The following is a 13,277-nucleotide window of genomic DNA, read 5'->3' as shown; positions in this document are numbered from 1 at the left end:
CTCACCCGGGGGATTAATTGAGAAAAGAGGGAGACCAGCCAGACCTTCTCTATGAAGTAGAAATGCAGCCACACTCCTTTGCTCACTCTCGGCTCCTAACCGGGATTTTTGGTGCTGTTTCTGCATCCTGAGGCTCAGCTCCCATCCCAGCAGGTTTCCAGGGACCCAGGGGATACCTGGAGTCTTGCAAGCTCCAGCCAGCAAGGAGTCACTTCCATGCTAACCTAGTGCTTAGGGTGAAAAGCAGAATAAATAGTCTTACAGAGCTGGCACATTTAAATATGATACCAGTTAGGCCATAACTCACCTGACCTTGTCTTTCACATCATTTCTAATGGCATTTGTCATTAATAAGCAGCTTGTCACTCCCCTCTGCTCTCAGGCTGCTGCTGCAGAGCACGGGGCATCGCTCCTGCAGGCATTTACACCTGGGAGATGCTCCCCTTCCACAGGCAATGTCACTGCTCTGGGTTTATTCCCTCTCCTGCCATAATTTTCCCATGCAACATTTAGCACCCAGCAAGGGACACAGGACCAAAGGGACGGGAACCCTTCTGCTTTGGGATGGCCCTGTGCCACCACGTGTGGGCAAACAAGCAGAGGGACTCGCAGCACTGGGGATGGAGCGGGAATGTCGCTGCCGAGCCAAGCCGCCCTGGGCTTTCACAGAATCAATTTGGTTGGAAGAGACTTTTGGGATCATCGAGTCCAACGTTTGCACTAACACCACCATGTCAGCTAGACCATGGCACTCTAAGTGCCACGTCCAGTCTTTTCCTAAACACCTCCCAGGACGGTGACTCCACCACCTCCCGAGGCAGCCCACCCCAACACCTAACGACCAACGCCTTGGTTGTGGAAGAGCCCTGCAAAGGGGAGCACCAGGCCTGCGGCAGCGGCAGGGTCAGCACTGCTGGTGTGATGGCTTGGAAATCTCCGGGCTCTGGCTTGGGGCTGGTTGCTCTCCCACGCTCTCCATGCCACAGCTCCCGTGCACACACACACACACACACACACGCATGCACGCACACTCCTCCTGCCTGCCTCGGGAATCTGCCCATTGCCATGGAAACGGCGGTGACATCAGGCACTGCTAACATTACTCCAATGACTAATTGCGTTATGAATGGCGAGCCAAATTACTGAAACAATTCCCAGGCCCCAGAGATCTGTACCAGGCAGATGCCAAAATGTGTCCTGCACCTGCAGGGATGCCAGGTAGGCCTGGAGATGACAGCTGGGGACCCGTGCCCAGGCTTGGATGTGGGGTATAGAGGGGCTGTTTGGGCTCCAGCCCACTTTTACTTTGAATCTTGATTTTCTAAGGCTCCTTGAAAGCTGTTTTGTACCTGCTCAAGCTGCCTGGGTAGTGTTTCAAGGACTGCTCTCACTGGCACCCACCTTGCTGCAGCGGGGCTGGTGGCACCATCGCTGCACAGTGTGCAGGAGGAGATGCTGCACAGCCAGGACAGGAGCCCAGACACCCACAGAGAGTGACCATGGACTGGTAGCACCTGCCTCTGCAAAAACAGAGAGACAGGCTGCTTTATTTCCCCTCCAATTTTGTTAAATTTAGCAATTTCCCCAAAACCTTTAAGGGCAACCTGGGCACCTTCCACCCTGTTGCCGCAGCAGGGGGGAGCATCGTACCTGGAGCCATCTTACAGCACAGTGAGTGTCCGGGCTGGGCGATGCTGGTTGTCCCCTCGGTACATCATTTCAGAGAGTTCATCAGATTTCAGATCTAGGAAAAACCCTGGGGAAAAGGCATTTTACCACAACAGCTGATGTGAAGGGCAATCAGGGAGTTAGCTATTCAACTATTTTGCTTTTAAATGACAAAGATGATAAAAAAGGCCCCAGTCAGAGGCAACTCACGGGACGGGATGAGGAAACTCTTGCTCCCAGCAGACAGCAGCCGTGTGGAGGGCTGACTGCTTGCAGGCTCCTTTTCTCAGTAATCTGCTGGATCCTGGAGCCATCTGAAACAAACAAACAAACAAACAGGCCAGCTCTGTTTGTTTATTCATTTATACATTTTAAATCCCTTCCTTAAGATAACATGATAGCTTATTGCATCAGCAATTTATAACTCCTGGCTCCCTACAGCATCCTAGCTGCTTACGGCTCTGTATTATTTACTACCTAACACTGAAATAAGAAACATTATGAAAATATGGTAAGGAATTATTTGGGTGCCCCAATGCAGCCTGAAATGCACCGGTGCTCACACCCCTCTAACGTGATTAAGCCCCCATTGTCCAACTTGCAGGCAGGGCAGCAGTGGTCCCTTCCTCCCCGCAGCCCCCACGCTCCTGCCGCATCCTCCGCCAGGCCCTCGAGGACGGTGGGAGCAGGCGCTGGCTGTGCCTAATCATGGTAATTAACGGAAGACACCGATTTCAGCCTTGCACCACTCTAGGAAGCATTAATTACAGCAGAAGGCACCACAAACGCTGTGCCCTAGACCTCGGTGACGTCCAGCCGCTGGGGAGGAGGGCTCGTGCACCGGTATTTAGGAATTATCGCCGTACGCTCTCATAGGGCTTCACAAATACATTTAGCACAGCAGCTCTACTCATAAATCCCCAGCCATCACAAAATGTTAGTCCCTCCTAGAGTGATGTCCTTTAAGTTAAGGACAGACCAGTCATTTTTTTCACCAACAAATAAAAAATTTATTATTTCTCCTCGTCTTTTTCTTTTCTTTTCTTTTTTACACAAAAGCGCACTTTCCCACTTTGGACAGAAACATGGGTTTCCCTGCAGGCTGCCGGGGGCTCAGGCTGAAGCCTGGGCGAACCGCTCGGCTGCGGACGAGGGTGCCGGGGTGCCTGCATCAGCTTTTCCCCATTAATGGGCTCATTTAGGCAGCCGTCCCCTGCAGCGCCCATTAACACACATGAGAGAGTGCCCGGAGGTGAGAGCTTCACTAATCAAATGTGCTATTAAGATCCTAATCCATTTCATTAGCCCATTTCATTTGACACTTAGTGAGGCTCAGAGATGCTCCGTGTAACGGGGACGAAGGCACACGGCCTGTCCTGTGGAAAAACAATCCCTTTTATTAGACTTGTAATTCCCTTTTATCCGTTATTAGTTTATTTCTAAAGCCAAAGGGCGCCGGGGCTGTGCAGCTCTGGCAGAGACGCCCTGGATTTTCCCTTCGTGTCTGTGTCACCACACTCAGTGCAGGACCAAGAGGGATGCACAGACAGTAGCAATATCCCCCCAAAAAAGCCTTGAAAGATAGACCACACGATTATTTGATTACACATTACTAGACCATATTTTGGGGATGTTATCTAGAAGATCCTCTACTGAATATTCTGGAGACTGAAATGATTACATACTTCAGCCCCACCTGAAATAATTTCTTTTTACCTTCGATTGGTAGCCACGTGAGATGGTCGCAAAGGTCAGCAGAGAGGCGGGATGCGGAATTAGATAGAGATGATTCGGAAGGCTGACAAACCAGCGAGCTAAACTTGCAGCAAGGCATTAGGCAGATATAGGCTGACAGCACTTAATTTTCAGTACAGATTCTGTATCGCCTCTTCAAAACAAATGAACATGATGATGTGTGACTCCGTCGGGGAACTGTACACAACCGTGGGGATTTTGTGCCTGTGGAAAGGTCTTAAGTTATCAGATAAGCAGGTCTTAAGTTGTCAAATAAGCATTCCTAAATATGTGGCCTTCTCGCACAGAAACACACTTGAAACTGCATTAAACTCTCATACTATTAAAGAAATACTTTATGAAATAAGAATTTTGTGACTATAATATTCAACTCAAGGACCAGGTCATGGCAGGTCTTCAGAAATAGCTGGGGAAAATACCTACATCTCACTGAAATGCTCCCACTGAGCAAAGCTGAAATGTTTCAACCACAGGTTTAGCAAGCTCCTACCTGAAAGTAACCTTCTCCCGGGGTGTCTGAGGGTTATTTGGGAGCAGCCCCATGTGCCAGCAAACCTTCCAGGCCATGTGCTAGCACCGAAACTTCCCCGAGCTCACCCCAGAGGGTCGCCGTCGGCTGCTCCCCGGCAGCAGAGGGGATGAGCTGGGCACAGCCGGGCTGGGCAGCAGCTTGGTCCTCGCTGGGTCGGGCTGGTCGGGCATACAGCAGGTACCTGCAGCCCTGGAGCACCCTGTACCGTCCTCCCCTGGCCATGCAGCTCCACTGGCAGAGCCCCCAGGTCTGCCCAGCTTCACCTTGCTCAAGAATATATCATTGCCCTCGGTCCAGGAGAGCAGCACACACCTCAGTTTCCATCCCCAAGCAACCTGTGAAAGGAGAGGAGATAAAGCCTGGTGAAGTGCTCCTTGCTTTTTCTCGCTGGGGTTGCTACTTGAGATGGGGAAACGGGGAGAGGTCCTGTCCCCACAACCAGAGGTGGCGATGGAGGGGATGAGCGGCAGACGGAGCATCTCTTACAGCAGGACTCTTAGGGGATTCAGGCCCTTTTGATAATTTATTAGCATACAGAGTCCCTGCAGCCAAAACAGCAAAATCCCTGTTTCTTCCTCTGTTCTAACCCATTTCTTTTGAGACAAACAATTTCTGAGCAATTGATGCAAAAAAATATTTTAAAAAGCATCTTTGCCCTTAGAAATTCAATCCCATCTGCTCCCTCAGCATTGCCCAGGGCATTTGCTTCCCTCTGAGCAGCCGGCGGAGGAAAGCTGGCTCCCATCCATGCCTGCCGGGACCCCCGGGCTGCTGCTTCAAGGCGCTCCTGGGTGGGGGTCCCTGGGAAGGCGGCTCTGCCACAGGCACCGCAGTGCTCCATAGGGTCCCCGACAGAAAAACAGAGCTCAAAGCCGCGTACCACATTGCCGTGTTTGGGAAAACGGTGCTGAGCGAGCGGAGCATTGTGCAGCACTGCTGGTGGGGAGGGCAGGCGGGTGGCAGGGAGCTGCTGGGGAGGGGGGCTCCAGACCCCCCAGTGCTGCCCTTGGCGATGCAGCCCAGGGCCAAGTGCTCGTCTAGCTGGGGCTTGTGTTGGAGAACAGCAGCAACGTAGGCAGGAATACTGAGCTGTAGCTGAAACAGGAGGGAATATCCCCACCAGCTCCTTGGTGCAGGCTCAGCACACCCACATTAATTACTCACCACACAACTGTTAAGCACCAGCACGGCAGCACCGGGAAACTTCAGTCCCAGGTTTTCTCTTCAAGTGTAAAAGAGAGGTACCTTTTTTTTTTTTTTTAAATGCACCATCATCTCTAAACAAAATCAAACACAGGCGAGCAAAAAATCCCTGCTGAGCAGTGAGACCATAGACCACTCTCTTTCCTGTCCCTGCCGGCCACAGAGGCTGGAGCATGGCCATGGCTGGTGGGCAAAGGCGCGCTCTTGCAGAAAGCGTGCTCTCCAACTCCCTGGGCTCTGCAATTTTCTCCCTGGGAAGTTTCACAGCCCTGTGAGCCCGTCCCTGTCCCCATTGCAGCTCCCAGGGGAGCGGCAGAGCCGTGCAGCCCCGCGGCTGGGCTGGCCGCAGCAGCATGTCCCCGCAGCACCCTCGTGGGGATGCCAGTTTGGGGTGATGCCATCCCTCCCCGCCACAGTCCTGCCCTTCCCATCCTGCAGCCCCCTCCTTCCTCCTTCCTCCCCAGCACTTACAGCCCAAATCACGGACATCTGGCTTTCCACGGTAAGCAGGTTTGTGCCCGTCCCATGCCACCGTCCCCCTGCCCGGCCACGGCCACGCAACGGAGGAGCAGACCCCGAGCATGTCAATGAAAAGCTCTTCTTTACTTAGCGATATGAATTACAGCATGATATAAAGGCTTATTAAAGGCTGCTTTCTAGAACAAATGCTGCCCCCGTGACTAATCAGCAGAATATTTCCTTCATTGAGAGACAAAATTAATATCGTTGTTTGGCAGATGCAATGATGCCAAGTAAATAACTTGCAATCGAGGTTTATTGTTATGATGCCTTTTGTTGCTGGTCTTGGCCTCAAGAGGGTAGCAATGAAAAAGGGAGAATAAAAATGGAAACCTGTAAGAGCCTGAAATAAAAGTGTGCCCTGAAACTGTTGGAAGCCAGGGATTAACATGGGATGTCAGCATGCACAGCACAGCCTGGCCACGCTGCCCTGTCCCCCACAGTGGCACCCAGCAGGCAGGGGGATGGGCACCTAGCCTTGGCCAGGACATCTCCCCCAGTCCCACGGGCAGCCTGGACCCTCGCTGTGGGCTTTACAGTGTATTTTCATTTTTAAAAGGGATCTGTGAAGAGAGAAGACGCTGTGTCAGCACCATGAAGGCTGGCGTTAATCAAGGGTGATAGCGTGGTCTCCTCACGGGTGGTTAGCATTATAAAATACATATTAGCATTTTTAATATTAGTATTAGCATTTTTAATATTAATCAGTATAAGCAAGAAAAATCCTTTTAAAAAGCTAATTAGAAAGCTCGTTTACTTAGAGGATGAGAATGAATTAGTATCACGTCTCAGGGCCACGAAGCATTCGCACAGAGTGACCTTCCCCAGGCTTGTGGCTCGTCCACACCTCACACGTCCAGGCTTTTCCCACACCCACTCCAGGGACCCTCTCCTCCCAGCTGGGATCAGGGGCTAACCCTGTCCCAGGGCTCACAGACCGCCTCATGCCCAACACGGCATGGACTGCCCTTCAGAGCTCACTACCAGCCTAAGACTTCTTCCAGCTCCATGCTGAGCCCGCGGCAGGAGCGGGCATTTTACGGCATTAACAGTGCGACCTGGAGAAGCCAAGCCGTTACCGGGGTCTGATGCTGTTGAGTGATGGGGCTGGGTCAGTGCAAGAGGCAGTGATTTCTGTCCTCACAGAAAACACACAGGCTTTTACCTGCCCTTCATCCCTCCCCAGCAAGGGATGCAAAGGGGCCGCAGCAGCAGGAGAACAGGGGGCTGGGGGAACCACCAGCTCCCTCGCTATCCCCCATGGCCAACCTGGTTCAACCCAGAGCCTTCACGTAAAAGCGTTCTGAGAAAAACTGCCTGACCCCTTTCCATGGCCAGACCCCTCATGCCCTGCGTCCTCCTGGGACCTGGCTGTTAGCACAGCCCCAGCACCCATCAGCATATGGCCCAGGGAAGCTGCCAATCCCATGTGGAAGACAAGAGGCAGGCATGATTAAGCAAAATCCTCTACTTGCCCTCCAAGTGCTGGAGAAGATTTTGCCAGCTGAGCCATCGGAATAGCAGCAAATACCTGCGTTTTACCTTGCATTTGGATTTGTAACATAAAGGCATTTGGTAGCTCCTGCAAGACAAGCCGAAGGACAGGCACGGTCCTGCCGCGCCGGCTCACCCCCAGCATCCCATTCCCTCCCGGCACTCCAGTCGTGCTCCACTGAGCCATTCAGCCCTTCCAGAGATTTCGCAGCCCCGCTCCCTCCAGAGCAGCCATGGGCTGCTGCAAGGCAAAGCAGGCGTCTTGCAAAACGATGCTGCGTTAATAAGGTCAGATGGGAGAAGGAGAGCATTAGCAGGGGCTGAGCGCCTGCTTTGACAGCTACCCTAGCGAATTCCTTGTTTGCTCGTCTTTAAGGCAGTCAGCCACACTAGAAAGCTAACAGTCAAACATTTCTTAGTTGTACTTAACGCTAAATGAAAGGATGAGCCACCAAGAGAGCACGGCTCCCTCCCAGCCCGGCTGCCCACTGGGACCAGGCTGGCTGCTGGGGCCGTGCCTCTCCCCTCCCTCCCTGCGCCCATTCAGCCCCGGGCAGCCGCAGGGAGCTGCTTTCCCCAGCTGCTGGAGGCTGCCCGAGGCACGCACACCTACCCGGGGGTGCTGCAGGGCTGAAGAGAGGTCAGCCCTCTGCCCCCTACTTTAAAAGAAATGAGAGCCAAGGGGCGAGGAAAAGTCAAACTCAGGGTAACTTGACTTACAGGCTTGCAAAGGGCTTGCACTCCCTTTATTCATATTCAGTGTCCAGAAGGACCTGTACGAGCAGTATTTCCTGATGAGTAAAGGGCTCTCCAGCACTGCAGAAGAAAGCAAACCAGAAGGACTGGGTGCAGACCCTAAGATTCACGCTGGGAAATCAGGTGGCAGAGTTAATAACGAAAGTACCTGGCTGCTACAGCTCCTGGCCTTAGCGGGGCACGGCTGCCTTGTGCCTGGGGGATGATGGTGCCAGACTGGCAGAGTCCTTCGTATGCACAAAGCCCATCGGACCCAGAAGCTGGGCCTGGGACCGGCACCCCCGGCTGGGACCCGGAGCTTGCGCTACACGAGACTGGATGCTCGCATGGTCCCCGTGGGCTGCACAAGTCTGTTTTCCTTGTCATCCATTTCAGAGCAGCTGGGCAACAAAACCCCTTAGGGATAGGGATAGGGATCTAGTCATGGCCCAGCAGCTGGGACACAGGGCAGGTACAGAGGGGCTGGGAGGACGAAAAGGCTACAGGACACCAGCCACAAGGGTTTGGGCTGTCAGTCGAGGAGCAGCGGGACCGGCAGACCGCTTCACACAAGCTGTCGGCTGCAGGAGGCGAAGGGTGAGGGTGCAAGACCCGAGAGGCTCTCGCTGCAAGCGGCTGAGGGTCAGAGAGGGAGCTCTGCCATCAGGCATGTGTTAGCTCCCACCGAGCCTCCACCACGCTGCCATGCACACACGCTCACACCGACTGCCTCCAGCTCATCCTCCTGCAGCAGCTGGTGGAGGAATCCCACAGGGAACCCAAAACACTCTAGGCTGGAAATCACTATTCCCAGCAGCTCTTATTTTTAAACATAGGTTGCAGCTCTTATTTACCAGCAGGCGCAATGTTGTCAGGAGCAGTGACTGCAGATGCCTCGCTTGCCTTTTCCAAAGTAAACCTCCTGATTTGATGGCAAGCTGGCTGATGCTCAGTTATTTGGGGAGGAATATTTCTAGCTACACAGTGCGAGCCAGAGTTATCAGCCAATTAAGTATTTATGGCCAATTCCATTTTCCTAGCAAGATGTTTGGAAAGCAAGCACCAGTCGCATCAGAGAAAGGGGTTAAACTGTGCTCTTCTATAAACACCTCCATGCTGGCCTACCAGAAACTACACACGCAGAAGCCCTGTAAAAGCTTCTCTTAAGGCTACGCTTGGCAGCCATCCATCACCAGAGAGTCTGGTTTAAACACTGCAGCAGTAACTCAGCCTGTCTTCAGTGAAGCATTACCAGAGCATGAAGCAAAAGGCCACGCGCTGCCGGCCCCCCACGGAGGGTTAGCTGCTGGGGGGGCTTCCTGTGGACAGGCTTTGCTGTGAGCCACCACCAGGTGAACATCTGGGACAGCTCTTTACTGCCTGACCCTTGTCAGGTGTACCCCACAACCATGTGCAGCATCTCTGGCAGGTGTTGATTTAACCCTTGTTTCCTGCTTCTCCAGCAAGGACCATCGCCTCAAATACGCTCCTCTCTTCCTGAGATCACTTAGAAACCCTGGATCCAAACCCAAACTCAACTAACTCCCTTCAGGACGCACCAACAGGGAGAACTTCTGCTGTAGCCTCTTCAAAAAACCAATGAACAAACCAAAACAAAGCCTGCTGCCTATTCCAGATGTTAGGGCAGCATCACCACCAGCCTTCCCCCACCTCTTGAATTGAGCAACTGGTTGCACACAACGTGGCACTCGCTCTCTATCAGCTTCTCCAGCTGATACCCACTCTTCTCTCTTCATCAACAGTTTTAGGGCATGCTCCTGCTCTCAGAAGGAAATGTACAACCAGCGTGGTGATATGGCAAAGGACAAACCACTTCACAGCTTGTACCTTTACTTTTCAGTCAGTAGTGAGTTGTTTACAACACTCTCCAATTTCTGTGAAGTAATACTTAACATTTACCGAGCATGCTTGAGTCCGTGGATGAAATGTACTGCTTGAGTCATCTTCTGCCTCTCACAGCATCTGCCAGAGACCAACCAGTCATTTGGTTGCTGCTTGCCTCACGTCTCCCCGAGCAGCCATTCCCCCTTCTACAGCATCTTCGACTGCTGACACGGGGACCAAGCCCCGGTGACCGAGAAGGTCATTGCAGCCTTTAAAACCAGAGGGCTATGACGGTGGGTGAGAGAAGTCAGCCTAAATAAGGGAAGGAAAACATTTCAAATGCCATGTTAATGGTATGAGGTGACAAACATCTATTTATTCCTAGATGATGTCCCATTAAGTGTGACTGTGGTCACCCAGTTCACTTCCCTGCCCTCACTGCAGCTGATGTTAATCCAGGGGCGATTTTCTTAGGCTTTTAAATGGTGTTTGTCATCCAGCATCTCCCAACAGTACTGGAGAGACAGCTGATGCCTCGCCAAGCTCACGAGGATTGGACAGCGTCTGTATTTCAGATGCATGGATATGCCTCAAGAGTTGTGACTATCACCGAGGCATGACCACAGCTCAGTCCCTTTGTGCCCAACTCCTGCGGAGGTGCTGTGATTTTGAAAAGGCAGCCTTCACAGGAAAACTACCCTCCAAAATTTGGTGTGTGAGAACGCCAAGCCCTTAAAGTACCTCCCGCTTTGTGCTCTCCGTGCTGGTGCTGAGAAGAGTGGCAAAGGAAAGGGGGGGCTGCAGGAATTGGTTTTAAAACTACTGCCAGCTCAAAATATCCTGCTGACCTTCAACAGGGACCATAGAATATGTGCTCTGGTTTAAACTGCTAATTGGTACCTGAAACAAAAGGCAGTTGGAAATCGGTGCCAGAAAATAAAAACTGTACTTGCCAATGCTCTTTGCACGAGGTGTCAGAAGTGCGCAAGGCCAGCACGGCACGACGGGTGGAAAGGTGATCTTCTTTTAAGTGGCTTTCAGCTGTAGCCCCTCTCAATGTACACGCCAGGACAAGCAGCTCCAGCTCTAACCCACCGGCTCTCCCAACCGCTTCTCATACAGCCACCTCGGTACAGTGGCTTGTGCCATGTGGTAAATGCAGCTGTCTGCGATTCACTGTAGGCACTTTTCTACATCACACACACACACACATATATATACAGACACACTGAGTGCTGTCATTTTTCACATTCTACCAGAGAGAAAAATAATTCGTCAGGGTCAAGCAGGGGGAAGGCATTACCAATTGTGGTCTCGGCTGAAACAGGGTCCTTGGATGAACACTGAAGCACACTGCACTAAGTGCTCCATGGTGACAAATATTTATTTGATACTAGGAAATCAGTCATCCCATGAGTGACTACTCTCAGTTTAAGTGGATGGCAGCGTTCAGCAGTAAGCCAACTCTGATAAGCCACAGCAAGGCATGAGCTAGACCTGCACTTGAATCTGAGTGCTCTTGCCATACTCAAGAATATTTGCCCGCTCTTCTCTGCTGAAAATCCCAGGAGAACAAAGGATCTTTTGAGGGCAATGTTTTACACCTAAATGTGATGCAGTATGAAAATTCCCTTGTATAAAAGCTGAAGGAGGATATAAAATGCTCAGAGAGACAGACTGGTGCCACCACTCTTGTTAGTTCTAGGATATACTGTTTCTTTCCCATTCACGAATAATTTTCTGTGAGACCTGTGTCTGAGTAAGTCCTCTTGTGCATTGAATGTCAGTAGCCCTGGAGCCAAAGTTGTACCAGCTTAAAACAGTTCAGTGCTTGGTACCCTGCACCTACAGAGATCATTTGAAAAGTAGAGTGACATGGATTGGCTTTTTAAAGCCAGGGCTATTCTTGCAGGAGCAGCAGCCTGGGGCCACCTGCCCCAGAGATGCATCTCACTAGCCCACCGGGGTTTTCTACTCCAGGACTATGTTTGTCACCCCTAGTGCCAGGTGACAGCAGGAACAGTGGTTCTGACTGACAGCCTCATCAACACACACAAACACCCTGCTCCCAGGGGCTGTCCCATCTGTGTAGGGTTGACTGGAGTTGAGGTCTCTAGCTGAGAATTGCACTTCCCACCAGCCTTGCTCAAGCATGGTCCTTGGACAAGCCACCAGGTCCATGCAGAGGAAAGGCTGTCTGAAACTTGGCCTACATTAAACTGAGCTTGTATGCCCCTGGCCTAGCAGCAATGCTGTGTTCAACCAGGTGAAACCAGGGCAAACTACCCCTCCCTGTGTGGCTCTCCACTCTGCCACTCACTTCTGCAAAAACTGCACGAGAACCAATATGGGTGGTGAAGATGAGCAGGGTCTGGAAGCATCCGAAGTTTACCTGGTACAGCAGAAACCAGGAGATCTGAGCCTTGTCCACCCACTCCCACCTGGACATGGTCTCCTTGCAGAGCAGCAATTATGATTCTGATGCCCGGAACAAGGTCCTTAAAGGTTCCTCACGTTTGGCTGCTGAGTCAGGCAAGAGCAGCTGGTAACCAGCGACACCACCGAGCTGGGGTAGTAGACACAAATCCAGATGGAGGAAAGCCCATTGTTCATAGCAATTCACAAATGAAAAGTGAACTTTTTTTAAAATTTTATTTATTCCTGAAAGTGTACAACCAGAATATAAAAATATTTGTTGGTGAAAGCAAAACAGAAAAGGGTAGGAATTGAATGCCAAGTGAAAAATATTTGCATGTTCCAGGGGAAGAAGCCTCCAGAGACAAAAGCTTGGAGACTCCTCAAGCTTGGAACTTAAGGTCATATTTCTGTTTTACAGAAACTTCCTAGAGCAGATCCATAAGTTATCTCATTGTGACTCGTAACACAGTGGAATGGGTTTCTAGTTTGTTCTCTTTGAGAACCCAATTACTTCAAGTGCATCACACCACTAAATGAAATCAGCGTTCTGCTTTATTTATTATTAGGCATTTGTTTTTTGTTATGGTGACTCCATTATAGCTGCCACAAATATGCAAACCAGATGAATTAAAACAGCACACTTTCTTGAACATTTCCAGTCTCTCTAAGCCTTGGTACTTTGCATGTTCTCCAATACCTGGATTTTTCTGACTAATGAACTCTTCCACTTGCTGGAAAATATTGAATGCAATTAGTACTTCAATGTGCAGCCTCAATGTATGCTGTGCCTGGCAGCTGAGCACTGTAAAAGAGCCCAGTGCTTGGCAGAAGAACTAGAAATGTGAAAGATAAAAGGGAGATTTACGCACACTCCCACCAAGGCCTGCTGCAGAATTTAATTGGCAAGGTTAGCAATAAAGAGGCTGCAGAGAGAACCACCAAGGTTATGGCCCCAGCGCAAGTCACAAAGCAGTAACAAGTTATGATTCCCAGGCTTAAAAATCAGAAATTACATTTGGTTCCTCACCTCGCACTCCCCCATGCCAAGCTGCACAATGTGTTCTGATCAAGTCAGTCTATTCCTTTGCTCTTCTCAGTCCATCCTTCT

This window comes from Cariama cristata, unplaced genomic scaffold (genome assembly GCF_000690535.1).
Source record: "Cariama cristata isolate BGI_N322 unplaced genomic scaffold, ASM69053v1 scaffold15396, whole genome shotgun sequence".
Taxonomy (NCBI): Eukaryota; Metazoa; Chordata; class Aves; order Cariamiformes; family Cariamidae; genus Cariama; species Cariama cristata.
The sequence above is the reverse complement of the archived record's forward strand: the minus strand, read 5'-3'. Positions refer to the sequence as shown.